The following is a 27045-nucleotide window of genomic DNA, read 5'->3' as shown; positions in this document are numbered from 1 at the left end:
CTTTGGAGTCTGTTGGGTCCTCTGGGTCTTTTGGTCCGTTGTGTCTTTTAGGTCATTGGGGACTTTGGTTCTCTTCGGTCTTTTGGGTCCTCAGGGACTTTTGGGACTTCTGGATGTTTTGGCTTATCTGGGCCTTTTGTGTCCTTGTGGAATTTTGGGTATTCTGGGTATTTTGGGTATTCTGGGTATTTTGGATCCTTAGAGACTTTGGGAATTCTTCGTCCTCAGGGAATTTTGGGTCTTCTGGGTCCTTGGGGACTTTTGGGTCTTTGAGGTCTTTTGGGTCCTCGGGGTATTTTGGGTCTTTGTGGTATTTTGGGCCTTAAGGATCTTAGGGGCTCTTAAAGGGTCGTCAATGGTCGAAGGGGTCTCAGCAGTCCAAAGAGTTGAAAGATTAATTTCAATAGTACGTAATACGTAATTAATTAATAGACATACGTAATTAATAGACACAAAAAGTATGCCACACACACACACACACACACACACACACACACACACACACACACACACACACACACACACACACACACACACACACACACACACACACACACACACACACACACACACACACACACACACACACACATTCATCCATTTATAGTAGATAGATGACGTCGGTGTCATGCCATATCTAGGATCGGTGTGCCCCATTCGTTTATACAGTGTATTTATTTATTGAAATGAATTTCAATTTGTTTTCAAATTTCAGTTTTAAATTTTTGGTCGTTTTTTTCCCCATTCTGGGTGTAGGCCCAGCACTGAAGTGCCATTGTAAACCCAGTATCTCCTGCATCAACGTTCCTTGAATGGCTTTGCTTCTATTTCCCGTTCTTTTTTGTGTTTATTTTCTGCCTTTGGTCGCATGAAAAAAAGAAGACAATCGATTTTCGCTTTGGTGGCATTTTGCTGCTCTTTATCAGTCATGGCAATGTAGTTCGTCGCAGACATCGCCATTCTTGGCCGGGTTAATCGTTGAACTGCCTGCATCCCAGCTCAGCTTCAAAAAAGACCCTCGCACCTGGCCTTGTGCTGATGTATTAAAACTATTTCGACTCGCAAGCAAAGATCTCGTGGCCTCCGCGTTTATTTCCGTTTCCGCTTGTGAGCTCCACCTTTCTATTTCCGCTTGTGAGCTTGGAAGATGGCTGAATGGTGAATTGCGGGGGAGATGACAGTGAATTAATTATTATTTTAAAATCCTTATCCATCTGCGAAGTTTTCAATAACAGTTTTTTGTTGTTATTGTTGTTGTGTGGTATTTTGATGGTTGTATTTTTTATCGATGTTAACGTATTACGACTTGTTCTGGTGACCACGTGTTCAGAACGTCCACGTGGCTCTGGGCTTTCTCCTGTCTGCGGTTAATTTGTTTCTCCAATCTAAATTAGAATGTGATGTAAATATTTGAGTATGGTATTTTGTTTTAAGATCTTTATATATTTTATTTGGGGTGTTTGGGTTTGTATTAAAATTATGTAGTGTTTGTAATTTGATAAGTCCGAGTGTTTTGAGACCTTAGCTCGCAGGTTCTGCTGTGATCTGTGCTTTTCCTGCGAATTGGTCTCGAACAGTGATTTATATGCTGAGCCCACGGGCAGGTTGCTGTAAACTGCCGTCCTGGCTCCAGCATGTTACATACACGTGGACCCGATCCTGTCCACATTGCACTTTTTAATCGATTACTGATGGAATGGTTCGCATGATGTAAATTTACATGCATAGTGTTGGCTTTGTGAATGAGGTTTCGTTATTCCATCCATAAAAGGGCATAATTCGAGGAGGTTTTTAATGTATAACAAAATGGAGGCTCATGGATGACACAGTAGACAGGTGTAAAGGCAACGACCTAGGGGAGGATGCACGAGGTGTACATGATGGATACAGCACCAAAGTCTTAGGATTTGGAAAAACTGGATATTAGGAGGTGGGGTTAACCAGGGTGGAAAATATCTGTTTTGGATTGGGGATGATGTGAGATGATGAATAGCTGTGTTGAAGAGGAGGGAAGAATTGATGAGATTGAAGAGGATGTGGAAGTTTAAAAGGAGGAACGAATGAGTGGAGGTGAGTAGTGAGCCTGGATTTATGTAGTTCCCCCATAAGGAGGTTGCTGAAAGAATTAATTGAGTTGCTGGGAGTATCAGAGGGGCAGAGATCTGAAGGAACTAGCTCGATTGGAGGAGGTGATTAGAAGAGTATCAGAGGGAACTAGCTAGATTGGAGGAGGTGATTAAAAGAGTATCAGAGGGGCAGAGATCTGAGGGAACTAGCTCGATTGGAGGAGGTGATTAAAAGAGTATCAGAGGGAACTAGCTCGATTGGAGGACGTGATTAAAAGAGTATCAGAGGGAACTAGCTCGATTGGAGGAGGTGATTAAAAGAGTATCGGAGGGGCAGAGATCTGAGGGAACTAGCTCGATTGGAGGAGGTGATTAAAAGAGTATCAGAGGGGCAGAGATCTGAGGGAACTAGCTCGATTGGAGGAGGTGATTAAAAGAGTATCAGAGGGGCAGAGATCTGAGGGAACTAGCTCGATTGGAGGAGGTGATTAAAAGAGTATCAGAGGGAACTAGTTCGATTGGAGGAGGTGATTAAAAGAGTATCAGAGGGGCAGAGATCTGAAGGAACTAGCTAGATTGGAGGAGGTGATTAAAAGAGTATCAGAGGGGCAGAGATCTGAGGGAACTAGCTCGATTGGAGGAGGTGATTAAAAGAGTATCAGAGGGGCAGAGATCTGAGGGAACTAGCTCGATTGGAGGAGGTGATTAAAAGAGTATCAGAGGGAACTAGCTCGATTGGAGGACGTGATTAAAAGAGTATCAGAGGGAACTCGCTCGATTGGAGGAGGTGATTAGAAGAGTATCAGAGGGAACTAGCTCGATTGGAGGAGGTGATTAAAAGAGTATCAGAGGGGCAGAGATCTGAGGGAACTAGCTCGATTGGAGGAGGTGATTAAAAGAGTATCAGAGGGGCAGAGATCTGAAGGAACTAGCTAGATTGGAGGAGGTGATCAAAAGAGTATCAGAGGGAACTAGCTAGATTGGAGGAGGTGATTAAAAGAGTATCAGAGGGAACTAGCTAGATTGGAGGAGGTGATTAAAAGAGTATCAGAGGGAACTAGCTAGATTGGAGGAGGTGATTAAAAGAGTATCAGAGGGAACTAGCTAGATTGGAGGAGGTGATTAAAAGAGTATCAGAGGGAACTAGATCGATTGGAGGAGGTGATTAAAAGAGTATCGGAGGGGCAGAGATCTGAGGGAACTAGCTAGATTGGAGGAGGTGATTAAAAGAGTATCAGAGGGAACTAGCTAGATTGGAGGAGGTGATTAAAAGAGTATCAGAGGGAACTAGCTCGATTGGAGGAGGTGATTAAAAGAGTATCAGAGGGAACTAGCTAGATTGGAGGAGGTGATTAAAAGAGTATCAGAGGAGCAGAGATCTGAGGGAACTAGCTAGATTGGAGGAGGTGATCAAAGGAGTATCAGAGGGAACTAGCTAGATTGGAGGAGGTGATTAAAAGAGTATCAGAGGGAACTAGCTAGATTGGAGGAGGTGATTAAAAGAGTATCAGAGGGAACTAGCTAGATTGGAGGAGGTGATCAAAAGAGTATCAGAGGGAACTAGCTAGATTGGAGGAGGTGATTAAAAGAGTATCAGAGGGAACTAGCTCGATTGGAGGAGGTGATTAAAAGAGTATCAGAGGAGCAGAGATCTGAGGGAACTAGCTCGATTGGAGGAGGTGATTAAAAGAGTATCAGAGGAAACTAGCTCGATTGGAGGACGTGATTAAAAGAGTATCAGAGGGAACTAGCTCGATTGGAGGAGGTGATTAAAAGAGTATCAGAGGAAACTAGCTCGATTGGAGGACGTGATTAAAAGAGTATCGGAGGGAACTAGCTCGATTGGAGGACGTGATTAAAAGAGTATCAGAGGGAACCAGCTAGATTGGAGGAGGTGATTAAAAGAGTATCAGAGGGAACTAGCTAGATTGGAGGAGGTGATTAAAAGAGTTTCAGAGGGAACTAGCTCGATTGGAGGAGGTGATTAAAAGAGTTTCAGAGGGAACTAGCTCGATTGGAGGACGTGATTAAAAGAGTTTCAGAGGGAGCTAGCTCGATTGGAGGAGGTGATTAAAAGAGTTTCAGAGGGAACTAGCTAGATTGGAGGAGGTGATTAAAAGAGTTTCAGAGGGAACTAGCTCGATTGGAGGAGGTGATTAAAAGAGTATCAGAGGGAACTAGCTAGATTGGAGGAGGTGATTAAAAGAGTATCAGAGGGAGCTAGCTCGATTGGAGGAGGTGATTAAAAGAGTATCAGAGGGAACTAGCTAGATTGGAGGAGGTGATTAAAAGAGTATCAGAGGGAACTAGCTCGATTGGAGGAGGTGATTAAAAGAGTATCAGAGGGAACTAGCTAGATTGGAGGAGGTGATTAAAAGAGTATCTGAGGGAACTCGCTATATTGGAGGAGGTGATTAAAAGAGTATCAGAGGGGCAGAGATCTGAGGGAACTAGCTAGATTGGAGGAGGTGATTAAAAGAGTATCATAGGGAACTAGCTCGATTGGAGGAGGTGATTAAAAGAGTATCAGAGGGAACTAGCTAGATTGGAGGAGGTGATTAAAAGAGTATCAGAGGGAACTAGCTAGATTGGAGGAGGTGAATAAAAGAGTAGAGGGAACTAGCTAGATTGGAGGAGGTGATTAAAAGAGTATCAGAGGGAACAAGCTAGATTGGAGGAGGTGATTAAAAGAGTATCAGAGGGAACTAGCTAGATTGGAGGAGGTGATTAAAAGAGTATCAGAGGGGCAGAGACCTGAAGGAACTAGCTCGATTGGAGGAGGTGATTAAAAGAGTATCAGAGGGGCAGAGACCTGAAGGAACTAGCTCGATTGGAGGAGGTGATTAAAAGAGTATCAGAGGGAACTAGCTAGATTGAAGGAGGTGATTAAAAGAGTATCAGAGGGGCAGAGACCTGAAGGAACTAGCTCGATTGGAGGAGGTGATTAAAAGAGTATCAGAGGGAACTAGCTAGATTGAAGGAGGTGATTAAAAGAGTATCAGAGGGGCAGAGACCTGAAGGAACTAGCTCGATTGGAGGAGGTGATTAAAAGAGTATCAGAGGGAACTAGCTAGATTGAAGGAGGTGATTAAAAGAGTATCAGAGGGGCAGAGACCTGAAGGAACTAGCTCGATTGGAGGAGGTGATTAAAAGAGTATCAGAGGGGCAGAGACCTGAAGGAACTAGCTCGATTGGAGGAGGTGATTAAAAGAGTATCAGAGGGAACTAGCTAGATTGAAGGAGGTGATTAAAAGAGTATCAGAGGGGCAGAGACCTGAAGGAACTAGCTCGATTGGAGGAGGTGATTAAAAGAGTATCAGAGGGAACTAACTCGATTGGAGGAGGTGATTAAAAGAGTATCAGAGGGGCAGAGACCTGAAGGAACTAGCTCGATTGGAGGAGGTGATTAAAAGAGTATCAGAGGGAACTAGCTCGATTGGAGGAGGTGATTAAAAGAGTATCAGAGGGAACTAGCTAGATTGGAGGAGGTGATTAAAAGAGTATCAGAGGGAACTAGCTCGATTGGAGGAGGTGATTAAAAGAGTATCAGAGGGAACTAGCTCGATTGGAGGAGGTGATTAAAAGAGTATCAGAGGGAACTAGCTAGATTGGAGGAGGTGATTAAAAGAGTATCAGAGGGAACTAGCTCGATTGGAGGAGGTGATTAAAAGAGTATCAGAGGGAACTAGCTAGATTGGAGGAGGTGATTAAAAGAGTATCAGAGGGAACTAGCTGGATTGGAGGAGGTGATTAAAAGAGTATCAGAGGGAACTAGCTAGATTGGAGGAGGTGATTAAAAGAGTATCAGAGGGGCAGAGATCTGAGGGAACTAGCTAGATTGGAGGAGGTGATTAAAAGAGTATCAGAGGAGCAGAGATCTGAGGGAACTAGCTCGATTGGAGGAGGTGATTAAAAGAGTATCAGAGGGAACTAGCTCGATTGGAGGAGGTGATTAAAAGAGTATCAGAGGGAACTAGCTAGATTGGAGGAGGTGATTAAAAGAGTATCAGAGGGAACTAGCTGGATTGGAGGAGGTGATTAAAAGAGTATCAGAGGGAACTAGCTAGATTGGAGGAGGTGATTAAAAGAGTATCAGAGGGAACTAGATCGATTGGAGGAGGTGATTAAAAGAGTATCAGAGGGAACTAGATCGATTGGAGGAGGTGATTAAAAGAGTATCGGAGGGGCAGAGATCTGAGGGAACTAGCTAGATTGGAGGAGGTGATTAAAAGAGTATTGGTGGGGCAGAGATCTGAGGGAACTCGCTAGATTGGAGGAGGTGATTAAAAGAGTATCAGAGGGGCAGAGTCTGAAGGAACTAGCTAGATTGGAGGAGGTGATGAGACCGAGTGCATTCTGCAGGATGTGGATCTTTTCGTGTTGAACGAGCACCTGGTAGAAAATGATTCAGCCTTCAGTCCAACCATCATGGAATGGTACATGATTGACATGCTTTCCTTTCTGTGCAGACCAGCCATGGCTGTTTTGCTGTGTTCTCTGCTAATCGAGAATCGAGAGCTATGTCGGCCACGATACGTGCCCCAGTATTCCGTTTTAGAACACCACCACATTTGGAAATTGTTCTTTCATGTTTCCTTGTTTTACTATAATTGTTTTATCACAGATTCTTACGTGTGTGGAGGCCAAAGTTTATGGGAGACTGTTAGAATGTGTGAAAAAACAAAACAAATAAAACAAAACCTAAACAAAACGAACCACCTTTAGAGGCCATTTTTCCCCGCAGAGCCGGGGTTGGTCTTTTTCGGGCACCGTGGTCCTCTTTTTGAAGCAATGTTTTATGGCCGGATCCCCTTCCTGCCACCAACCCTGTTAGTCGCCTCTTGCGACACACAGGGAATTACCAGTGAACTGGTACTCAATTTGCGGACCTCGGAAGGATGACAGGCTGAGTTAACCCCCCTGGCGATAATTCAGCGATTGACCGGGATTCAAAGCCAAGATCCTCGGATCCCAAGCCGGCACCCTAACCGCTAAGCCAACACCAGGCTACTGTTAGAATGTGTGCTGTGTTTTTTTATTTATTTATCTCACCCTGTCTCCACTCTCCCAATCTTCTTTGTTTCCTGCAGGTGTATATGTACATGATGTCGGAGAAAAGGCAAAATAAAAGAAGATATCTGCGATCGCCAAGGGTAGGTCCGCCATATGACCTCGACCTTCTACATTTAGGGAGAGTGTGAATTAAGAAAATGTGTCCCCCAACTACAATCTATCCATAAAACGTAACATCATGAAAATCGGAGGAAAATTAATCGAGTTGTGATCAAAAAGGTTTTTTGTTAATTATGTCACAATCCGAAAAAGTAGGTCAAGGATGCTAATCAAATATCAGGTGCAGCACTTCAGCGCAGGTACATTATCATGTAAGAACATCTTGGAAGGCCAAGCATCCTTTGAGATCCGGCATTGGCAAAAGAGAACAATGACAAAAACACGTAAATTTTTTCAGACCGCCATTTAACCTTTAGCCCGGAGGGGTATACAACAACACAACATGCATTTTAAAGGCCATTTTCCCTGCTAGAGCGGGGGTTAGCCTTGCGGTCCCCATGACAATCTTCTCCATTTTGCCCTATTTTCTGCATCTCTCCTTGTTAACCCCCTTGCCCGCATTTCTTCTTCCACCATCTTTAGCCAAGTCTTTCTCGGTCTTCCCCGTCATCTACTTCCTTCTACATTCATTTCCATCACTCTTCTCAACCAGTCACTTTCATCCTTCCTCAACACATGACCAAACCATCTCAACCTGTTCCTCTTCACAGCATCAATCACAGGCTCTATTCCCATCATCTTTCGCAATTCATCATTTGTCTTCCTCTCTCTCAACGATACTCCGCACATCCGTCGAACCATTCGCATTTCCACCCTTTCCAACCTTCGTTGCTGCTCTACGTTCATTACCCATTTCTCGCTCCCATAAATCATAACACTTCTCACACATGCAGCATACACCTTTCCCTTCAGCTTCAACGACACTCCCCTCATCATCAGCACGCCACTCAATTCCCGAAACTTCTTCCATGCACATCTCACTCGAGCAACCGTTGCCGAGTCTGATCCACCTTCTCCATTCAGCATGTCTCCGAGGTAGCAAAATGTTTTCACACCTTCCAGCTTCACGCCGTCTCCAAGATCCAACTCAACATTTCCTCCATCTGCAGCTCCCTCTGTGCACACCTTACATTTGAATGTAGCTGCCACACTGGTTAATGACCCTCTCAAACCACTACATTTTTGATGAACCCACTCAGCGCACATTGTACACTGAATGGAGTTCACTCCGACACCCTTCCTACACACAGCACAGGGCCACTTCCCAGTTCTTTCCACCTCACCACATGCTTTACCACTTGCCATCACCTTCGTCTTTCTGATATTCACCTTCAGACCTTTTGTCTCCATACATTCCTTCCACGTGTTCATCTTTTCCCTCAGTCCATCCATACTTTCCGCAATCAACACCAGATCATCTGCATACAACAACTCCCACGGTAAACCCTCCTTTACGTTCTGAGCCAGCACCTCCATCACAGCTACAAATAGTAGTGGACTTAGTACCGACCCCTGATGCACTCCAACCTTCACCTCAAACTCACCACTGTTCCCGTCCTTCGTCCTTGCAGCTGTGCGCGCTCTTTTGTACATTGCCATCACTACTCTGATCAACCATTCCTCCACTCCTAACTTCCTCAATGCCCATGTCAATACTTTGCGTGGAACCCGATCGAATGCTTTCTCCAGATCAACAAACCCATTTTGGAAGCATTTTCCCCGGAGGGGTATGATGTACGTAAATGCCAACTACTCTAGGCTATCCAGAGGATAATTTTGTTCCGATTGGACAAAAATTTGTTATGGTGAAAAAGGTAAAAATTTCTATAATTAGGTCATGACCTTAAAATTAGATTGAGGTTTCGAGAACCTGAGATGAGTCGTACATGTTGTACCGTTATCATAGTTTGCTTTTACTTGGAGATTATTTGCTGATGTTTCACTCGCTGAGCTGCACTTTTATCGGGAATTATAAGCTCATTGTGGAAACGTTGTTTGTTACACGTGTCCACACCTGGTCTGTCTTGATCTGATCCGATCCGATATCTTAATCCGATTATTTTCATTTTAAAAGGCCGACGATAGAAAATGATTCTTCCTCTTCAAACTCACCATGATGGAATGGTACAGCAGTCACATGATGACGATATCTTTGCTGTGCTGTCAAGGCCGAGATGTTCATTGTTTATATATTACTAGCCGAAAGCATCCGGCGTTGCCTGGGTTCTTTTTGAATGAATTTACTACTATAATTCACCTTTTACCTGCGGCCTTAGAAGATTGACTACTGTAATTCAGCTCAGCTTTTAATTGCGAAATGGGCCCAGCCCGGGCGAAGCAGCCCCGACCGGCCTCGCCACCTAGCCTATAACCTTCCCAGGGCCCGTCCCGACATTTTTAGTTCTTTTTGAATGAATTTACTACGATAATTCACCTTTTACCCGCGGCCTTAGAAGATTGACTACAATGATTCGGCTCAGCTTTAAATTGCGAAATGGGCCCAGCCCGGCCAAGGCGGCCTCAACCGGCCTCACCACCTAGCCTATAACCTTCCCGGGGCCCGTCCCGACATTTTTGGTTCTTTTTGAATGAATTTACTACTATAATTCAGCTTTTATTCACGGCCGTAGAAGATTGATGACTATAATTCAGCTCAGCTTTTAATTGCAAAATGGGCCCAGCCCAGCCGAAACGGCCCCGACCGGCCTCGCCACCTAGCCTATAACCTTCCCGGGGCCCGTCCCGACCTGACATTTTTGGTTCTTTTTGAATCACTTTACTACTATAATTCAGCTTTTATTCGCGGCCGTAGAAGATTGATAACTATAATTCAGCTCAGCTTTTAATTGCAAAATGGGCCCCGACCGGCCTCGCCACCTAGCCGATAACTTTCCCAGGGCCCGTCCCGACATTTTAAGTTCTTTTTTAATGAATTTACTACTATAATTCACCTTTTACCCGCGGCCTTAGAAGATTGACAACTGTAATTCAGCTCAGCTTTTAATTGCGAAATGGGCCCAGCCCGGGCGAAGCAGCCTCGACCGGCCTCGCCACCTAGCCTATAACCTTCCCAGGGCCCGTCCCGACATTTTTAGTTCTTTTTGAATGAATTTACTACGATAATTCACCTTTTACCCGCGGCCTTAGAAGATTGACTACAATGATTCGGCTCAGCTTTTAATTGCGAAATGGGCCCAGCCCGGCCGAGGCGGCCTCAACCGGCCTCACCACCTAGCCTATAACCTTCCCGGGGCCCGTCCCGACATTTTTGGTTCTTTTTGAATGAATTTACTACTATAATTCAGCTTTTATTCGCGGCCGTAGAAGATTGATAACTATAATTCAGCTCAGCTTTTAATTGCAAAATGGGCCCAGCCCGGCCGAAACGGCCCCGACCGGCCTCACCACCTAGCCTATAACCTTCCCGGGGCCCGTCCCGACATTTTTGGTTCTTTTTGAATGAATTTACTACTATAATTCAGCTTTTATTCGCGGCCGTAGAAGATTGATAACTATAATTCAGCTCAGCTTTTAATTGCAAAATGGGCCCAGCCCGGCCAAGGCGGCCTCAACCGGCCTCACCACCTAGCCTATAACCTTCCCGGGGCCCGTCCCGACCCGACATTTATGGTTCTTTTTGAATGAATTTACTACTATAATTCAGCTTTTATTCGCGGCCGTAGAAGATTGATAACTATAATTCAGCTCAGCTTTTAATTGCAAAATGGGCCCCGACCGGCCTCGCCACCTAGCCGATAACTTTCCCAGGGCCCGTCCCGACATTTTTAGTTCTTTTTGAATGAATTTACTACTATAATTCACCTTTTACCCGTGGCCTTAGAAGATTGACTACTGTAATTCAGCTCAGCTTTTAATTGCGAAATGGGCCCAGCCCGACCGAAGCAGCTCCGACCGGCCTCGCCACCTAGCCTATAACCTTCCCAGGGCCCGTCCCGACATTTTTAGTTCTTTTTGAATGAATTGACTACGATAATTCACCTTTTACCCACGGCCTTAGAAGATTGACTACTGTAATTCAGCTTTTTTTTTTTTTTTTTTTTTTTTTTTTTTGTGTATACAGAGTCGAGGCTCGTGAAAGAGCTAACATTTATCAAAGAAACAAATCAAACAAACAAGCAAACAAAGTATATAAAAAGGGGAGCGGTCGACAAGATGGGGAGAGAAGGGGAGGAAGCACACAAACACAACATTTGAGAGCAGGGACATCCAGAGATGTTTAGGAGGGAGAGGGCCTGGGGGGAGGCAGGATAGGTATAAAACGCAAGGACACCAAGGACTTCCAGGAAAGAAGACAAAAGTCACCTCAAAAAAGTGGATTTGGGGTGAAATTAGCGGGGGTAAAAAAGATCAAGGTTTTGGATTGGGGAAGATAAGAGATGGTGGTGAACAGCCGTTTTAAAGACCTGGAGGGACAAGTGGGATTGAAGAGAGTGAGGGAGTTTGTTCCAGAGGCGGGAGAAAAGAGGAATGAAGGAGTGAAGGTGAGCAGAGTCTTGATTTTGGCAGTTTAACTATAAGAGGGTTGCAGGCAGATCTTGTGCGACCTGCAGGAATATTTGGGGGACAGAGCCCAGAGAGAGCTGGGGGAGCAAGGCCGGAGAGGAGTCGGTAGAAGATGGAAAGACCACCAACCTGCCTGCGGTGAGTAAGTGAAAGGCCCTCGGAGATAGCGTCATCGCGGGAGGTTCCAATGATTCTGAACGCTTTGGTTTCAACAGTGTGAAGACGAGCTAGGTGTGAGGCAGGAGCACCAGCCCAGAGGGGAGAGCAGTATTCCATTGAGCTGCGGATGAAAGCCTTGTATGTGGTGAGGAGCTCAGGTGTGCCAAGGAAGGACTTCGCACGACGGAGGATGCCCAGTCGGTGACTGGCTTTGGAGGCCAGCTTGGAAATGTGGTTTTCCCAGGAAAGATCATGGCAGATAGTGAGATCCAAAAGCTTGAGTGACAGAACTTCTTGGAGAGGATTATTCAGAAAGTAGATGGGAGGGTTGTCCAGTCGGTCTTTTCGGAGAGACATCGTAAGAGTGTGAGATTTGTCAGGATTGAAAGACATGGTCCACTTGTTTGCCCAGTCTGTGATTTTGTCCAGGTCTGCAGAGAGGAGGAGGCTGCAGACTGCCGATCTGAGGGATGAGGAATGGAGCGGCAGACAGTGGAGTCATCAGCAAAGAGATAGAGAGGATTTTTAAGAGAGTCAGAGCGATCATTGATGAAGACCAGAAAAAGCACAGGGCCCAGAACACTGCCTTGGGGAATTCCAGCCTGAACAGGAAGAGATGAGAGAAACCCATTCAGGGCCACACGTTGACTACCCATACCCATTCAGCTCAGCTTTTAATTGCGAAATGGGCCCAGCCCGGCCAAAGCGGCCTCGACCGGCGGCCTCGCCACCTAGCCTATACCCTTCCCGGGGCCCGTCCCGACATTTTTTGTTTCAGTGGTTTCCTCCTATCTTTCACTTTTCAGGAGATTAGCGTGTGCAGACAAACAAACAAACAAACAAACAAAAACTTTCTTTTATATATATAGAAGATAGAAGATATATTCTGTATTGTACAATGTAATACAGTACAGGAAGTCTCCAGTTTACGAACATCTGTTCATACGAACATAATACTTTAGAATCATGTTTCATGTTTTTCAAATGTTCCTGTCCATTCGCACGAGGTTGGTCCACTGATAAGGGGGTAGAAAATTTATTTCTGAATTTCTTTTGCCTCACCCCTTCGTTGTGTTCCTTTTTGGCTAAAAATTATCCATGTAAAGTTTTGTGACCATTGAACTTTATTAAAAGGTGCCACAACAACACCAAATTTTCACCCCCTGCAAAATGGGAATTCCCGTTTTCCCAGTAGCGCTGTTTTTACTCTGTGCAATGCAGTAAATTTCGAAGTACTCTTCTAATTTGTTTGCAGGTTTGCAATGATGGGTACGCGCTCCAATAAATCGATCTTTCTCCTTTGTGATGACCTCCCAGATCCAATCAAGGGAGGAAAACTTCCTTCCAAACGAGATGTGATTCGCCGATTTTACTTCATTCATCGACAACGTGCAACGATAAGAAAGGCGGCGAGCGAGACGTGTGATGGAGTTTTAGGTTTCTGGGAAAAGGCACGAATCCCTGTCCATGAGAAATACCACATCATCAAAAAGGTTGAGGATCTGTATGCTCGGTGGAAGGATCTGCAAAAGCGGGCTACCAGATCTTCTACGAAAGAAGAAGATGAGAGAAAGTCATTTTTAGAGACGCTCCCCAATGTCTTTGACATCGCACATGCCAACGCCGAAACCATTATCAAGAACGAGGACAATTTGAAGTTCCTCCAAGCCCAGCGGAAGCCAGGTCGGCGAGGCGTAATGCTTGGAATCGACCAAGGACCCCAAAAAAGTAACACTTGACACAAAATGTATTGATACAGAAATGAGTCGTCAGGTTTTGAGTACCCGAGACTAGAGTCATTCTGTGACGTACCGTTGTCATGGTTTGCTTATTGATCTCGGAGAGTAATTGCTGAGAATTTGTGAGCGGACCTGGACCCCGTGCGCCGCTCGTCGCCTCTTCAGCAAACAAAGCTTGTGTGACTTTGATCAGTACATAAACACGCTTTAATAACTTTGTTTAACACACATGTACACGTCTGTTCTGTGTGTTCTCTGCAGGATCTGATTATTCAAGTTGAAAGAGCACACAATAGAACATGGTTCTTCCTCTTCCAGCTCCACATCGTGGAATGGTACGGCAGTCACATGACAACATCTTTGCTATACATTAGAGGCCGAGATGAGCTCGCAGGCATGGCTGTTTGTGCCGTATTCTGTGCTAATACATCTCGGAGAGCGAAACACGGGCCCACGACACGTGCCTCGGTTGGCCTAAGCCTTCTGGCCTAGTTGTGATCTGTGACAGTATATATGGCTTAAATGGCCATAAAATGGCATTTGTTTTGGTTGTTTTTCTCTGTCATTGAGTTTGCATTTGTGTCTCTGGTTTTGAGGTGTGTTTGCGCACGCGTGCAAAATTCGAGTCCACTCGGAGGAAATTTATTAGTTCAGACCTGATGATAAAATAAATAATTGTAATATGAAACCAGAAGCACTTTAAAAGGATTTCCATGAACTCTGAAGGATTTTACAACACTTATGATTGGGAATATCAATTATGGCTTCATGTATCATCAATAATTATGATCATTGTGACCCCCTTTTGCCTTGAATGGTCTCGACTCCATTTGGGATTGATTTAATTAGTTTATGGATTATGTTCGAGTTGATCTTCTCCCAACAGTATTTGTATTGTTCATCACAACAGTATTGTGATGAACTCCAGAGCTTAGTCAGAATGCTCACAGAAACTTGATCTTTCTCTCAAATGTATTCATAATTCATTTACAGTCACGTGAAAAAGTAAGTACACCCCATGTAAAGTTTAGACTTTTTCAACATATTTCAACATACAGCTATTTGATCTTCATTTCAACAATATTGAGAGATAAAGGTGATATAATATAGCAAATATCATGAAACATTTACATTTTGTAGTCCATTGTATAATTTAAAATTTAAATAAACATAAATGCAAATTTCGCATTTGGAAAAAGTAAGTACACCCTTGTCTCCAACAGGTGGTATTGCCCCCTTTGGCAGAAACAACCTCAAGTGGGCGTTTCTTATAACTGTCTACCAGTCTCTGACATCGACTGGGATAAATTTTTGCCCACTCCTCCATGCAGAATTCTTTCAGCTGTGCGATGTTTGAGGGGTTTCTTGCATGCACAGCTCGTTTCAAATCCCCCCACAACATCTCAATGGGATTTAGATCCGGGCTTTGACTTGGCCATTCCAGAACCCACCATTTCTTTCTTTTCAGACATTCCTTGGTGGATTTACTGGTATGTTTAGGGTCATTGTCATGTTGCAAGGTCCACCTTCGGTTGAGCTTCAACTTTCCGACAGATGGCCTCACATTATCCTCAAGCACCCTCTGGTACAATGAAGAATTCATAGTGGATTCTATGATGGTGAGCTGCCCAGGCCCTGACGCAGCAAAGCTGCCCCAAACCATAATATTTCCACCACCATGCTTTACAGTTGGTATCAGGTTCTTGTTGTCAAATGCTGTCTTTGGTTTTCGCCAAACATGTCTTCTGGTGCTGTGGCCAAATAGCTCTACCTTTGACTCATCTGTCCAGAGCACATTGTTCCAGAAGTGCTGGTCTTTGCTGAGGTGTTCATTGGCAAACTTTAGTCTTGCCCTGATGTGCTTTCTGGACAGCAAAGGTTTCCTCCTGGCACACCTCCCATGTAGATCAAATTTGTGCAGCCTCTTTCTAATGGTAGATTCGTGCACTTTGACATCAACAGTGGCAAGAGCTACCTGTAGGTCCCGTGATGACATTCTGGGGTTCTTAGAGACTTCTTTCAGCATCTTGCGGTCTGCTCTCGGGCTGAACTTGCTGGGGCGGCCTGGCCTGAACAAGTTGGCAGTTGTTTGGAATCTTCTCCACTTGTAGATGATCTTCCGGACAGTCGAATGATTGATTTCAAATTGTTTGGAGATCTTTTTAAATCCCTTCCCAGTCTCGTAGGCATCTATAACCTTCTTTCTGAAGGCCTCAGAGAGCTCTTTTGATCTAGGCATGGTGACGCCGCACACTTCAACAACAAAGAGCAAACCAAACGAAATGTCTGAGGTTTAAATAAGACAGGTTCCTCCAAGATCTTCTCTAACGATGTTTTAATCATTTGCACCTGAGCTGGTGCACCTGATTCTAATTTTAGGTATTTGAAGTCGTGATAAATGTAGGGGTGTACTTACTTTTTCCACATGCGGAATTTGCATTTGTTTATTTAAATTATACAATGGACTACAAAATGTAAATGTTTCATGATATTTGTTACATTATGTCACCTTTATCTATCAATATTGTTGAAATGAAGATCAAATAGCTGTATGTTGAAATATGTTGAAAAAGTCAAAACTTTACATGGGGTGTACTTACTTTTTCACGTGACTGTATTCTGTTAAAACAAAGTTTCAATAAATAATAACATTAATGAATTAAGGAATATGGATACAGGTCTTCAATATTATGATAAGTTTTTGATTTGAGAAAGCTCGGTGTGTGGTGTGTGTTGTGGGTGTTGGTGTTGGTGCGGGTGTTGGTGTTGGTGCTGGTGTTGCGGCTCTTGGTATTGGTGTTGTGGGTATGGGTCGTGTTGTGGGTGTTAAATTTGGAAACTTGCACTTCGATGTTGTATATCAAGTGTTGGGTTCTGTTGTAAAATGATTCTCTTCACTTTCTTGGTTTGGGTGATCAGGATGATAAATTGCTGTACTGGATGTAACCTTCCTTTTCCTTCTGTTTATGTAGGAAGAAAAGGAAGAAGGCATAAAGCCTGTTTGATCCAATCTGTGGAAGGACATTTTGAGACTCGGCATGGTTTGTGCTGCATTGATTTCTCCAACTCACCCCTTGCTTTTACTGAAGGTGTACAAGGTGAGAGGTGTCAAATTTTAATAAATAAAACCAGCGGTTTATTTCTGATTTTAACGACTTTTTGAATAATTTGAATGCGGCCTCCTTTGGGTTATTGGTACTTGCATCTGTCGTGATCATCCCATGTCTTTTCAACAAGGAAAGTAATACTTGACACAAAATGTATTGTTACAGAAATGAATCGTCACGTTTTGAATACCCGAGACTAGAGTCATTCTGTGACGTACCGTTGTCATGGTTTGCTTATTGATCTCGGAAAGTAATTGCTGAGAATTTGTGAGCGGACCTGGACCCCGTGCTCCGCTCGTCGCCTCTTCAGCAAACAAAGCTTGTGTGACTTTGATCAGTACATAAACACGCTTTAATAACTTTGTTTAACACACATGTACACGTCTGTTCTGTGTGTTCTATCCAGGATCTGATTATTCAAGTTGAAAGAGCACACAATAGAACATGGTTCTTCCTCTTCCAGCTCCACATCGTGGAATGGTACGGCAGTCACATGACAACATCTTTGCTATACCTTCGAGGCCGAGATGAGCTCGCAGACATGGCTGTTTGTGCCGTATTCTGTGCTAATACATCCCAGAGAGCGAAACACGGGCCCACGACACGTGCCTCGGTTGGCCTAAGCCTTCTGGCCTAGTTGTGATCTGTGACAGTATATATGGCTTAAATGGCCATAAAACATGGCATTTGTTTTGTTTGTTTTTCTCTGTCATTGAGTTTGCATTTGTGTCTCGGGTTTTGAGGTGTGTGTGCGCACGCGTGCAAAATTCGAGTCTACTCGGAGGAAATTTATTAATTCAGACCTGATGATAAAATAAATAATTGTAATATGAAACCAGAAGCACTTTAAAAGGATTTCCATGAACTCTGAAGGATTTTACAACACTTATGATTGGGAATATCAATTATGGCTTCATGTATCAATAATTATGATCATTGTGACCCCCTTTTGCCTCGAATGGTCTCGACTCCATTTGGGATTGATTTAATTATTTTATGGATTATGTTCGAGTCGATCTTCTCCCAACAGTGTTGTAATGAACTTCAGAGCGTCGTCAGAATGCTCACAGAAACTTAATCTTTATCCAAATGTATTCATAATTCATTAATTTTGTTAAAACAGAGTTTCAATAAATAACTAGAATGGCACTCAGGAAAGAGAGCATACCGCCGCTTGGTTGGCCATATCACTCGATGGTGAAGAATCACTTAAAGATTAAATAATTCTCATATCCGAATCCATATTCAGATCTTCACCAAAATCGAATCAATTCTTCCTTGTCAGACACCCAAGCTGTCCAACAAGTTTCTTACAAATCCATCCATAACTTTTTGAGATATCCCGCAATGTATAGTTTTTGGCCCTATCTCACAATGGTGAAGAATCACTTAAAAAATTCAATAATTCTCATATCCGAATCCATATTCGGATCTTCACCAAAATCGAATCGATTCTTGTCAGACACCCGAAGGGGTCCACCAAGTTTCATCCAAATCCGTCCACAATTTTTTGAGATATCCTGCAATATATCGTTTTGGCCCTATCTCCCAATGGTGAAGAATCACTTTAAAAATTATAGTAGCCGGATCCGAATCTTCACCAAAATCTGATCATTTCGTCCTTGTCACATTTGCTACCTCTCTGCCAAATTTCGTCCGAATCCGTCCACAACCTTTTGAGATATTTTGTTCACAGACAGACAGGGGTGAAAACATAACCTCTATCTACCTTTGGTGGTGGAGGTAATAACAATAATGAATTTAAGGATATGGATACACGTCTTTAATATTATGATAAGTTTGTGATTTGAGAAAGCTTTGTGTGTTTGTGTTGGTGTTGCGGGGGTTAAATTTGGAAACTCGCACTTCGATTTTGCATATCAAGTGCTGCGTTCTGTTGTAAAATGAATCTCTTCACTTTCTTGGTTTCGGTGATCAGGATGATAAATTCCTGTTCTGGATGTAACCTTCCTTTTCCTTCTGTTTGTGTAGGAAGAAAAGGAAGAAGCCATAAAGCCTGTTTGATCCAATCTGTGGATGGGCAGGATTGAGACTTCGCCTGTGCTGTATTGATTTCTCCTACTCACCACTTGCTTCCTGCAGGTGTAAAAGGTGAGAGGGTATCACAAATGTCAAATCAAACCAGTAGTTTGTCATTTATCTGGTTTTTGAATTATATGAATGCGGCGCTTCCTTAGGCTCATTGATATCTGCAGCTGTCGTGCTAATCCCACGTCCTGTCAACAAGGAAAGTTCCGTATTTTTCGGTGTACAAATCGATGTGGAGCATCATTCAAATCGACCAAATTCCCCATTTTTCGTGTTTTCCCTTCATGGACAAGTTGATGGGAAGTATAAGACGGGGCTATATCGACTACGGTCGTCAGCAAAACTGTCGTTCATACCAATCAAAGTGTTGATTCATTCCTGACACTCAACGCATCACTTGCTACGGTACTTCTGGGGTCACGAATATTATTGAGCTGTTTTGTGCATATTATTTGAATGACTTTGTGGGACGACCTTTTGGATAAATTAGGGATGTTAACGGTTTTTAAACATGTTTATCATGTTGAGGTACAGAATATAAAACAAGCTGCAGAATCGATGTCAGCCCTGGCTCCTCCTTCTGTTTCGGGCTATCATGACATTATGTCTTCATGATGATACATGAAGACATAATTGATATTCCCAATTGTGATGAGTGTTGTGAAATCCTTCAGAGTTCATGGAAATCATTTGACATATCAGCCCTGGCTCGTACAAAGCACATTACATTTCGTCATAGTTTTTTATTTTTTCATTTTTTTTGTATACAGAATCGAGGCTCGTGAAGAGCTAACATTTATTTCACAAACAAATCAAACAGATAAACAAAATATATTAAAAGATGGAGCGGTAGACAAGATGGGGAGAGAAGGGGAAGCACACAAACACAACATTTGAGAGCAGGGACATCGGGAGATGTGTGGGAGGGAGAGGGCTTGGGGGGAGGAGGCGTGGGAAGGGGGGGGGGGGGGGAGAAGTATAAAACACAAGGACACCAAGGACTTCCAGGAGAGAAGTTGATATTTCAAAAAAGTGGATTTGGGGTGAAATTAGCAGGGGTAGAAAAGATCAAGGTTTTGGATGTGGGAAGATAAGAGATGGTGGTGAAAATCTGTTTTAAAGACCTGGAGGGTGGAGTGGGATTGAAGAGAGTGAGGGAGTTTGTTCCAGAGGTGGGAGAAAAGAGGAATGAAGGAGTGAAGGTGAGCAGAGAGTCTTGATTTTGGCAGTTTAACCATATAATAAGAGGTTTGCAGGCAGATCTTGTGCGTCCTGCAGGAATTTTTGGGGGACAGAGCCCAGAGAGAGCTGGGGGGGGGGGGGGGGGGCAAGGCTGGAGAGGAGTCGGTAGAAGACGGAAAGACCACCAACCTGCCTGCGCCTGCGGTGAGTGAGTGGAAGGCCCTTGGAGTTAGCTTCATCACGGGAGATTCCAATGATTCTGAACGCTTTGGTTTCAACAGCGTGAAGACGAGCTAGGTGTGAGGTAGTTCACTACTCATGAATGAACATGAACACCAGACACATTGTAGGACAAGCACATTTTAATCCATGAAAGAGCTTCATCAATGAACTTTTAAAATAAACAATTATACAATTTATTTCAGAAAATATTGCACTTTGTAAATCGTTTTCATGTTTGCATTTAATCGATTCTGATTCCATGTCGAGGCCTGGACTTCCTAGGAAAATAAAAATATGGCCTTGCACACTGAAAAATACGGTAACACTTCATACAGAATGTGTAATTACAGAAATGAGTCATCACGTTTTGAGTACCTGAGACTAGTCATTCTGTGACGTACCGTTGTCATGGTTTGCTTATTGATCTCGGAGAGCAATTGCTGAGAATTTGTGAACGGACCTGGACCCCGTGCTCCGCTCGTCGCCTCTTCAGCAAACAAAGCTTGTGTGACTTTGATCAGTACATGAACACGCTTTAATAACTTTGTTTAACACATGTACACGTCTGTTCTGTGTGTTCTATGCAGGATCTGATTATTCAAGTTGAAAGAGCACACAATAGAACATGGTTCTTCCTCTTCCAGCTCCACATCGTGGAATGGTATGGCAGTCACATGACAACATCTTTGCTATACTTTAGAGGCCGAGATGAGCTCGCAGGCATGGTTGTTTGTGCCGTATTCTGTGCTAATACATCTCGGAGAGCGAAACACGGGCCCACGACACGTGCCTCGGTTGGCCTAAGCCTTCTGGCCTAGTTGTGATCTGTGACAGTATATATGGCTTAAATGGCCATAAAATGGCATTTGTTTTGGTTGTTTTTCTCTGTCATTGAGTTTGCATTTGTGTCTCTGGTTTTGAGGTGTGTTTGCGCACGCGTGCAAAATTCGAGTCCACTCGGAGGAAATTTATTACTTCAGACCTGATGATAAAATAAATAATTGTAATATGAAACCAGAAGCACTTTAAAAGGATTTCCATGAACTCTGAAGGATTTTACAACACTTATGATTGGGAATATCAATTATGGCTTCATGTATCATCAAGCGTCTTTATCATCATCAAGCGTCATCAAGCGTCTTCATGTATCATCAAGTATCATCAAGCGTCTTCATGCAAGCGTCTTTGGGCTTCCTGAAAAGCGCTATATAAAATAAATGCATTATTATTATTATTATCAATAATTATGATCATTGTGACCCCCTTTTGCCTTGAATGGTCTCGACTCCATTTGGGATTGATTTAATTAGTTTATGGATTATGTTCGAGTTGATCTTCTCCCAACAGTATTTGTATTGTTCATCACAACAGTATTGTGATGAACTCCAGAGCTTAGTCAGAATGCTCACAGAAACTTGATCTTTCTCTCAAATGTATTCATAATTCATTTACAGTCACGTGAAAAAGTAAGTACACCCCATGTAAAGTTTAGACTTTTTCAACATATTTCAACATACAGCTATTTGATCTTCATTTCAACAATATTGAGAGATAAAGGTGATATAATATAACAAATATCATGAAACATTTACATTTTGTAGTCCATTGTATAATTTAAAATTTAAATAAACATAAATGCAAATTTCGCATTTGGAAAAAGTAAGTACACCCTTGTCTCCAACAGGTGGTATTGCCCCCTTTGGCAGAAACAACCTCAAGTGGGCGTTTCTTATAACTGTCTACCAGTCTCTGACATCGACTGGGATAAATTTTTGCCCACTCCTCCATGCAGATTTCTTTCAGCTGTGCGATGTTTGAGGGGTTTCTTGCATGCACAGCTCGTTTCAAATCCCCCCACAACATCTCGATGGGATTTAGATCCGGGCTTTGACTTGGCCATTCCAGAACCCACCATTTCTTTCTTTTCAGACATTCCTTGGTGGATTTACTGGTATGTTTAGGGTCATTGTCATGTTGCAAGGTCCACCTTCGGTTGAGCTTCAACTTTCCGACAGATGGCCTCACATTATCCTCAAGCACCCTCTGGTACAATGAAGAATTCATAGTGGATTCTATGATGGTGAACTGCCCAGGCCCTGATGCAGCAAAGCTGCCCCAAACCATAATATTTCCACCACCATGCTTTACAGTTGGTATCAGGTTCTTGTGGTCAAATGCTGTCTTTGGTTTTCGCCAAACATGTCTTCTGGTGCTGTGGCCAAATAGCTCTACCTTTGACTCATCTGTCCAGAGCACATTGTTCCAGAAGTGCTGGTCTTTGCCGAGGTGTTCATTGGCAAACTTTAGTCTTGCCCTGATGTGCTTTCTGGACAGCAAAGGTTTCCTCCTGGAACACCTCCCATGTCGATCAAATTTGTGCAGCCTCTTTCTAATGGTAGATTCGTGCACTTTGACATCAACAGTGGCAAGAGCTACCTGTAGGTCCCATGATGACATTCTGGGGTTCTTAGAGACTTCTTTCAGCATCTTGCGGTCTGCTCTCGGGCTGAACTTGCTGGGGCGGCCTGGCCTGAACAAGTTGACAGTTGTTTGGAATCTTCTCCACTTGTAGATGATCTTCCGGACAGTCGAATGATTGATTTCAAATTGTTTGGAGATCTTTTTAAATCCCTTCCCAGTCTCGTAGGCATCTATAACCTTCTTTCTGAAGGCCTCAGAGAGCTCTTTTGATCTAGGCATGGTGACGCCGCACACTTCAACAACAAAGAGCAAACCAAACGAAATGTCTGAGGTTTAAATAAGACAGGTTCCTCCAAGATCTTCTCTAACGATGTTTTAATCATTTGCACCTGAGCTGGTGCACCTGATTCTAATTTTAGGTATTTGAAGTCGTGATAAATGTATGGGTGTACTTACTTTTTCCACATGCGGAATTTGCATTTGTTTATTTAAATTATACAATGGACTACAAAATGTAAATGTTTCATGATATTTGTTATATTATATCACCTTTATCTATCAATATTGTTGAAATGAAGATCAAATAGCTGTATGTTGAAATATGTTGAAAAAGTCAAAACTTTACATGGGGTGTACTTACTTTTTCACATGACTGTATTCTGTTAAAACAAAGTTTCAATAAATAATAACATTAATGAATTAAGGAATATGGATACAGGTCTTCAATATTATGATAAGTTTTTGATTTGAGAAAGCTCGGTGTGTGTTGTGGGTGTTGGTGTTGGTGCGGGTGTTGGTGCTGGTGTTGCGGCTCTTGGTGTTGGTGTTGTGGGTATGGGTCGTGTTGTGGGTGTTAAATTTGGAAACTTGCACTTCGATGTTGTATATCAAGTGTTGGGTTCTGTTGTAAAATGATTCTCTTCACTTTCTTGGTTTGGGTGATCAGGATGATAAATTGCTGTACTGGATGTAACCTTCCTTTTCCTTCTGTTTATGTAGGAAGAAAAGGAAGAAGGCATAAAGCCTGTTTGATCCAATCTGTGGAAGGACATTTTGAGACTCGGCATGGTTTGTGCTGCATTGATTTCTCCAACTCACCCCTTGCTTTTACTGAAGGTGTACAAGGTGAGAGGTGTCAAATTTTAATAAATAAAACCAGCGGTTTATTTCTGATTTTAACGACTTTTTGAATAATTTGAATGCGGCCTCCTTTGGGTTATTGGTACTTGCATCTGTCGTGATCATCCCATGTCTTTTCAACAAGGAAAGTAATACTTGACACAAAATGTATTGTTACAGAAATGAATCGTCACGTTTTGAATACCCGAGACTAGAGTCATTCTGTGACGTACCGTTGTCATGGTTTGCTTATTGATCTCGGAAAGTAATTGCTGAGAATTTGTGAGCGGACCTGGACCCCGTGCTCTGCTCGTCGCCTCTTCAGCAAACAAAGCTTGTGTGACTTTGATCTGTACATAAACACGCTTTAATAACTTTGTTTAACACACATGTACATGTCTGTTCTGTGTGTTCTCTGCAGGATCTGATTTTTCAAGTTGAAAAGTCACACGATAGAAAATGATTCTTCATTTACACATTATGGAATGGTACAGTAGTCACATGACAATGTATTTTCTGTGCCGCCATGGCCGAGATGAGCTCGCAGACATGGCTGTTTGTGCCGTATTCTGTGCTAATCCATCTCGAAGAGTGAAACGCGGGCCCACAACACGGGGCTTGGTTGGCTTCCACCTCCTGGCCTAGTTGTGATCTGTGACAGTATATATGGCTTAAACGGCCATAAAAGACAGCATTTGTTTGAGCTGCTTTTTCTTTTTTGTTGTTGATGTTTAACAGATGAGGCTCGTGTGTGTTGAATGTACTTTTGGAAACTGTGCACTCGCATTGTGCAAAGAAACTGTGGAGCTCTGTTATAAGATGGTTCTCTACTCTCCTTTGGTTTGGCTGCTCGGGATGGCAAATTACTAACGGATCAGATGTGATGCTCGGTTTCAATTTTTGGATGTGGCCATGAAGGATTTCCCTATCCCGTAACTATAATGCTATTTATCCAGGACGCTCTCGGGTGATGCCTGTTGAGGTGTATTTCAAATTGGGTTTTGTTTTTTTGCACAAGCGATGGGATTGTTGGAATCTGTACCTGTTTGTACAAAATGTTTGGGGTGCTATCTTTCGTGAACATTGCTCCCAGTGCAGGCCTAAGTGGCAGAAGATCACATTTCCTCTGGTCTTTTATTCCACGTGAAGTATTTCCCTCACATTTGCGCAAAGCACTCGGGCTAGCTTCGTTTCCAGATGAGATTTATGATTTGCCAATTTTATCGGTGGTGGATTTGATTACCCCATTGGTCCGAGCATTGCAGTCATTCCATCACTCATGTGTGTAATTTTTTTTGTTTGTTCAGATACAAATGGAGAACAAGAAACAGATTGAAATTGGCTGTCTTTGTTCGCAAGTTCTTCGGAACTGTACCGAGTATGATTGCCACCTCCCACCTCTCCCCCCTCTGCTTCCTGCAGGTGTTCAAGGTGAAGTTGGCATCAGAAATTGTGAAAAATAGTAAGTAATTTTTCGTTTGCAAATGATGACTGTTTTCCACTTTCAACCAATGCAGCTGTCCCACTGATGCAGTGGCCTCCTTTGTAGGTTGTGTGAATTTGAATTTGGCCATTATCCCGGAAATAGCTCGGCCTGTTCTTCGTAAAGCACACAATGGGATAGTTAACATTCCACAAACGAATGCTGGCAGACGGGACGGGACGCCAGTTTAATGTCCATCTGAGGGATGGCACACACTTTGAATTGCTGTGCTGTGAAATCCAGGGATGACAGTTTATACCTGGGTTGAGATTAAAACCCAGTATAGACACCTTTAAGGTTTGTGCACGTCTCTAGGCCATTCTGTCTGCCCACCGGTCGTTTCTCATCTGATTTAAATGTTTTTGTGAAGAATGTGAATGTGGCCTCATCCATGGCTTGGAGTCGTCGGTTGTCTTGCCAATCTCACTTGTTGTCAATAATGAAAGTAACTTAAACACAGAACGTGACATAATGTATCGTTAGACACGAGTCGTCACGTTTTGAGTACCTGAGACTAGAGTCATTCTGTGACGTACCGTTGTCATGGTTTGCTTATTGATCTCAGAGAGTAATTGCTGAGAATTTGTGAGCGGACCTGGACCCCGTGCTCCGCACGTCGCCTCTTCAGCAAACAAAGCTTGTGTGACTTTGATCAGTACATGAACACGCTTTAATAACTTTGTTTAACACACATGTACACGTCTGTTCTGTGTGTTCTCTGCAGGATCTGATTATTCACGTTGAAAGAGCACACAATAGAAAATGGTTCTTCCTCTTCCAGCTCCACATCGTGGAATGGTACAGCAGTCACATGACAACATCTTTGCTATACCTTAGAGGCCGAGATGAGCTCGCAGGCATGGCTGTTTGTGCCGTATTCTGTGCTAATCCATCTCGAAAAGGAAAACACGGGCCATGACACGTGCCTCGGTGGGCCTCCACCTCCTGGCCTAGTTGTGATCGGTGACAGTATATATATATATATATGTATATGTATATGTAGTGGTGCGTGCGGTTTGAGACCTGGGAGGGCTCCGTTCTGAAACCCGTATGTTGAGATAACAACCAATGACAAACTTTTGCTCTGCAGGATCTGGTGCGTGCCCCCGTCCCAAAGAGCAGCACAAAGGTCACGGCGCTACCTGGTGATCCTGTTTTGCCTTTCCTCGGTTTGGATCCATGACGACATTGTTTTGTAAATTTCTGAATAACGTGAAGAAAGTTTGTACCAAGTGGAACTGCGGTGTGTGCATTGCTCTTCCGTACTCGCATCGATTTCTGTTCTTGTTCATGTTGCCGATAATGTGGTAATTGAAGGAAAATTGGCAATTCCTTTTGCTTGTTTGATTGTTTTAATTTTGGTATCGGGTGGAAAAATCTGAATCGCCCTTATTAGTTTTGTTTTTGTAGAAAAGTCTTGTTTTTATTTTATTTTGGCTGCTGTTGTATCATTTGAGCCGTTGTGCATTGTGGATATTTGCATATTGATGAAAAATATTTTTTCCTGAATTGATTACACTAGCAACGGTACCTGCCCTACGGGCGGGGCTTCAATTGGGAGGCCCAAATGAAAAGATAAAATATTACTATAATTCACCAAATGAACGTCCGTCCGTCTGTCTGGCCGTCCGTTCGAAGGTACCGTAAAAACTGCTGAACCGATCGCAACGATATTTTGGGTGGATAATCCTGGGATCTCCAGGAGTAAAATAGGCTATTTAGTTTTCCCAATTTCAGCTTTCGTCTCCAGCATTCTCAGGTTTGGACTCCCGTATAACATTCGCGTTCGCATAACGTTCATTGTGACGATGTTGTTTTCCCGGGTGCCACACAAACGGCTGCGCGGCTGCACCGATCGGACTCGGTAACCTCGGACAAAGACCTTTTATAAGGACACGGGT

The 27045-nt window shown here is 43.2% G+C and overlaps 1 long non-coding RNA gene across 1 annotated transcript; it reads left to right on the top strand.

The window, feature by feature from the left end:
• The first annotated feature begins 1118 nt into the window (after positions 1-1118).
• On the top strand, positions 1119-26742 carry LOC137414324 (uncharacterized). Its single transcript, XR_010981871.2, has 12 exons — positions 1119-1158; positions 7157-7219; positions 13823-13896; positions 16534-16659; positions 17075-17148; positions 18661-18780; positions 20709-20782; positions 23542-23667; positions 24083-24149; positions 25084-25123; positions 25869-25942; positions 26235-26742. It is a non-coding gene; the product is annotated as an uncharacterized LOC137414324 (long non-coding RNA).
• Positions 26743-27045: the final 303 nt, after the last annotated feature.

This window comes from Myxine glutinosa, chromosome 8 (genome assembly GCF_964187855.1).
Source record: "Myxine glutinosa chromosome 8, kmMyxGlut1.1, whole genome shotgun sequence".
Classification (NCBI taxonomy): domain Eukaryota; kingdom Metazoa; phylum Chordata; class Myxini; order Myxiniformes; family Myxinidae; genus Myxine; species Myxine glutinosa.
The sequence above is the reverse complement of the archived record's forward strand: the minus strand, read 5'-3'. Positions and strand labels throughout refer to the sequence as shown.